This window comes from Capricornis sumatraensis, chromosome 7, assembly GCF_032405125.1.
Source record: "Capricornis sumatraensis isolate serow.1 chromosome 7, serow.2, whole genome shotgun sequence".
NCBI classification, from domain to species: domain Eukaryota; kingdom Metazoa; phylum Chordata; class Mammalia; order Artiodactyla; family Bovidae; genus Capricornis; species Capricornis sumatraensis.
The window spans coordinates 29,994,001-30,000,000 of NC_091075.1; positions in this window are offsets into that span (position 1 = coordinate 29,994,001).

A 6,000-nucleotide genomic window follows, 5' to 3' on the forward strand; every position below is an offset into this window, starting at 1 on the left:
GTGACTGAACAATAACAACCAAAAGGGCAGCTGGAGTAAAAAGCTGAAACCCATTTCACTTTGCTACTGCTTCTAATCAGCAGCCACTTTTAAGTTGTGAATGACACCTTACTATTTACAGACAGAACAAAACAGCTCTATTCTTCTGCATTGGCATAGGTTATATTGGCTCTTCACTTGTTCTGGATATCTTGTTAGGTGACTGAACTATATAATGGTAATCACAGATCAGTTGAATATGACTCCCCTGTCTGACAAAAGGTTGGAAAACTATGAAATAGATACCTTTATCAAAGAGATGCCACCGTAAGCAAATTATTCATTATATATTTAAAATTGGAAATTTTCTCTAAGTAGAACTTCTAGCTATAGCGGTTCCATTATTTATGGCATTATGTTTAAATTTTGATGAACAACACAATTAATGAAGTAAATCAAATGTATTTTTATTGTATGCCTGAGAATCACTGAATCTAATGGTCTTGGAAACAATAATTCAAAAAATACATTGTGTCACTTATGCTTTATGAATTACTGTTTTATGCATGTACTAAAAAAACTGAAGACAGAACCAACCTTAATATAGGCTTAAAGGTAATTTGGGAAGTGAAGCATTAAGACACAACCTAACTTGATACCTATAGTCAATAAGAATTGGCTACTGTGTTTAATGCAAATGATAATAAGTGTAAGTACACAAAAACCCTTTCTAATACTGGTGAATACAGAAAATGTACATTCTATAAGCATAACAGAATATTCTTTCAAGCATTCTGTAGCATTTCTTTTCTTTTTCTTCCCCTTCCCCTTGTTCTTGACTCCTCCTCTCCATTCTTCAATTTCAAATGGGTATCTAACTGTGAGATATATATTGATAGGAATTCAAGAAAGTTTTGATTTACCTCTCATCTTTCCAATCCAATCGAAATTTTAACAGCCCACAAATTCTGCATTCAGAATTACTTATTTAAAATAAATTTACAAAGGAAAAATATTGGCATTTTCACTTTATGAATCAAAGAAAGTTTGAATTTGCCCCCAAAGTAACCTTGTATAGATAAGATAGGCTGAGCAAACTAAGCCATGACTGTTGATTCTGGTTTAGTTCCACAGATACCTCACCTCACCTCAAAGTCTGGCTGAGCTGCATGCTTGTTTTGGGGGAGCAAATCCTTAGCAGGAGGAGGCAAATGCTAAGAGGGGTTCTTGATGGTCTTTGAAGAAACCAGGAGTGCTAGGGTAAGAAAGAATGGAAAAAAAAAGAAACCCCTTTGAAAAGGTTTAGTTTGTATGAGGTGCTAAATCGGTAGTAACTTTGGGCCAGGAAAGTGACCTAAGCAATTTTATTTAGAAGTTATCAAAAAGAATGTGTCTGCTTAGAATTTCATGCTGAGTAGGCAAAAGATGGTTTGGGAAGGCGTTCATTAGTCAATAGGCTACTTTTAAATCATGAAATTATTTATCAGTATCTGAGCTGCTTTTGAACTCTCATGTAGATTTACAGAAATAAAAAGACAAATACAAAATCAGGAACTCTTAAGTTCTACTCCAAGAGGCACCATTTATAGAGAATAGAATGGGAATGATGCTTTTGGAACTGTATAACGTGCTAAACTTCTTGAACATTTACAGATTTTCTTGAATATTTACAGTAAATTTCTGCAATAATTTGATATATTTGTGATATAATGTTTATCAATCTCCAGTATGAAAATTTTAGAAAAAAGATAACTTTAAAACATCCTATTTAATTACTAGACAATCAGCATATTAATTATATAAACTGATAACCAGATCTGCAAATATTTAAAGTTACCAAAAATACATATGAGTCTTGCCATAGTTTTAGAACTAATTTTGATATAATTTGACATCCATTATGGATGAAAACTCTCATTAAAATAGAGACAGACATAAAGTTCCATATATATGTGTGTGTCTGTGTATACATATACTTACACAAAATATATGATCATATATACACATGATGTATAATATGTATCTCAAAGTTAACATGTTAAAACACAGGCTCCTGATTATTTCACAAAAATCTTGGTTTACTTACAATCTTCTTCATGTATGTTAAGTCAACTCCATCCTTTCAGTTTTTCAAACCAGAAAATTTGGAGTCATACTTGACACTCAGAAAATCCTGTTAATTCTTTCAAATAAATTCTGAATGTGACTACTTTTATTGCCACAAGTTTGGTAGCAAGAATGAGACAGACCTAATATTAAAATTATGAAAAGATGTTTATTGATATATTAAGTAGAATAATCAGGTTACAAATAATTTTTATGTTACCACTGGTGTTCACTATATATAGTACTGTGTGTATATATGCATTTGTTTTCTTTTGTAAGTAATAAGTAAGAAAGAATATCTTTGGAAGACTGATGCACATTTGTTTGGGATAATGAGCTGATTGGGGAAAACATAGGTGAGGCATTCTTTTAACTGTATAATTTCTGGTATTTTATGAATTTTATACCAAGTGAATGTATTATTAACTATTAAAACTAAAATTTTAGAAGACTATAATTACTTAAGGAAACATTTAATTTACATTTCTCTTGGAGGTTATTTTATATGGTACTTTGGATGATAAATATTTTAAGATTTTCATTTTAACCATCAAATAGGTAAAATATCAATTCAACATTATGTAGTATAGATAAAATTATGCTTTGATAACTTTTTATTGCTATCTTTTGTATAGAATGTAGTTAGAAAGTGTAGATAAATTACTTATGCCATTATAAACTTTTTTATCTAGTGAAACTTATATAAAATTAAGAAAATTAAATGTACATTTTGTGTTTAAATGAAAAAAAAATCACAAAACCCACGAATTTAACAATAGGTCAAATGATCTTTCAGGGAGAATGATACAGCTAAATACAGCTATAACCAAAAAGGACAAAGTACACAAAATATCCTGAAGGGAATAATCCTAGTATAGCAGAGAAAATACAGGACTTTAGAGAATGATTTCTTTCTTCTTCCTAGTGATAAAATACTATGATTATGAACAGTAATTAACTCTAAAACAACATGGAAGTTGGATGGAAAGAACTCTACCTAAAATGTTGAATAATTAAAGTAAATGAAATAGGAAGCATGCACTGCGGACATAAAACGTGCTACTCTAGCAGAGCTATTAACTATTGCATTAGAGCCCCTAAATCATATGCTCTTTTTACCTTCATTGACTTAGGTCAAACTGGATCTTTCCACTAAAGGAGCCAAATGAACTTAATGTTTCAGCTGGTTGATGCCAATGGCAAAGAGACCTTCAGATGCACTTCAAGAAAGATGTATGATCAAGGAGTAATAAGCTTTTCTCCATTAATGTAGCAAGTCAAAATATCATTTAATTTATTTCTGAAAGTTTTTTTTTTCTTTTTTATTGTAACAGATATAGCTCATCACTTAACTTCATTCACCAAACATTATGCACTAGCTTTTTACTATAGTTTTAGGAAGAGGAAGGAAAAGCATTTCAGGGGTGATTCATTGATATTCCTGAAAATAGGATCATTGCTTCAGGATTCTTAAAATGTTAAGCAAGGTGGATACTGAATGTAGTACAAGTGAATATTGAGGTTAAGGTTTTCTGTTGTTATTTTAACTGCATGTTGTATGGATAAATGCTTACAAAATTCACATAAAGCATTCTGAAATTTCAAAGAAGAGATAGAAAGTATAATTGATGCTACCATTGAAGGCCAAAGAGAAGCAATGAAAATGGAGTAAAATACCAGGAAATATTAATGTAATACTACTAAGTATTCTATGACTATCTGTGCTATGTATAATTAGGGTCATTTTCTCATGTCATAGATTATCTGCACGAGAAAATCAAATATATAGATGTTATAATCTCTATATTCTTGGTTCCATACAGAAGAAAAAAACTTATTGTGAGTTCAGTTTTTCAGTCATCTTAATAACATATGGATGCTATGGTACCTTTTTGGTCAAAAACAAGAAGTCTGGGGACATAGAGAAGATAACTGACATAATTTAGATTGAAATGGGGGGGGCTAAATGGTTATACTGTGAATCTAGATAAAATGGGCATTTATATACAGTATTACAAAAATGAATAAACATAGTTCAGGTAGTATAAACAGTTACCAGGTAGTAGTGAAGTATTTTTGCATTGCAGTTTACTGTAGAAATAAGAGAATCTGGAATTAAATTCAGAAAATCATATTTATATCATTTTCTTACTTTGAAAATTGTCATTAAAGTCACTAAACATCTCTTAAATTCTATTTATTTATTAGAAATTAGAAATAATACTAAGAATAATAATTCTTACATCATAGGGGTATTATGGATATTAAATTAAGTAATGGGTAGCACTTGGCACAAAATAAATGCTCAATATATTACAGCCATTATTCTGTGCAAATTTTGCTATGTTAAGCATTTCTTGTAAATGTAATTGTAAATGCATTTTGTTTCTTTTGACAGTCAGTGACCTAACTATAACTATTAATCAAGTGTTAGCCTGGTAATGTGTAAGTATGGTATAGACTTGCTTTCAAAAGAGTGCATGATCATTAAGCCATATAAAGAAACACATCTGGCTCTGACTTTTGACAATGAGGTTGACACTCTTTTTCCTATCATGCTTTTTAAGCATTTTTCAGTTCCACCTTGTAGATGAACCCCACCACCACCACCACCTGAAGCCCGTTGGGTTTTCCCTCAGAGAAGTATTACACAGTGGTTAGAGAAGGGATTCTAGTAAAGAGTCCTGACTTTGAATTCCATACTATCTTTGAAGAAGTGACTTTTGTGTAGCTTAATTTTATTATGCTAAAATAAGGATAAAAATAGCAAACTTTTATTTGAGAATTAAATGAAATGATGCATTATATGTGAAAATAATTTACAAAGGCCTATCACATAAAAATCTGTTTGTAAATGTTAGCCATTATCCTTAGTCACTAGGCATTTGGCTTTTCTCAACAATTGAAAAGAGAATCTGGGAATCTAAAAGAATCATGTTCTATCCTGAAACCTATATTTAAGTTCTAATGAAGTCACATTTGCATGGTTTAAGAGTGAATTTGATTATTATTAATAAAATTAAGCAGTCATTTTAAAACTTGGTAACATTATTATCTAAACTTGATTATAGCTGCACACTCTGACTTGACTTAGAGTTTTACAAATTTATTTTCCATCAGTTGATTCATCTTATTTGGCTCATTGGTAAAGAAGATGCCTGCAGTGAAGATGTCAGAAATATGGGTTTGATTCCTGGGTTTGGAAAATCTCCTGGAGGAGGGCACAGCAACCCACTCCAGTAGTCTTGCCTGGAGAATCCGATGGACAGAGGAGCCTAGTGTCTACAGTCCATAGGTCACAAAGAATCACAAATGACTGAAGCAATAGAGCACAACCCATTTTGCCCACACTACTCTTCATTTGTAAAACAGATGGTGAATGAATTACAATTTTTTTTCAAATATATAGACATTCTCTTGCAAATTTATGTATAGCAAAAGTTGACTGTTAAGATACAACCAAGATCTGTTCTAAAGGAGATCAGTCCTGGGTGTTCTTTGGAAGGACTGATGCTAAAGCTGAAACTCCAATACTTTGGCCACCTCATGTGAAGAGTTGACTCACTGGAAAAGACTGATGCTGGGAAGGATTGGGGGCAGGAGGAGAAGGGGACAACAGAGGATGAGATGGCTGGATGGCATCACCGACTGAAGGGACATGAGTTTGTGTGAGCTCTGGGAGTTGGTGATGGACAGGGAAGCCTGGCGTGCTGCAATTCACGCGGTCGCAAAGAGTTGGACACGACTGAGCAACTGAACTGAAGATATAACAGATACAATACTTTATATTTTAAATACAAGATGTTTAGTTTACTTATTTTTTGAATTGATGTAACCAAGTCATTTCCAGCTATCTATAATTGCATTACATACAAGTAACTACTTTCTTAATTGGAGAACTGGAATAATTATCCA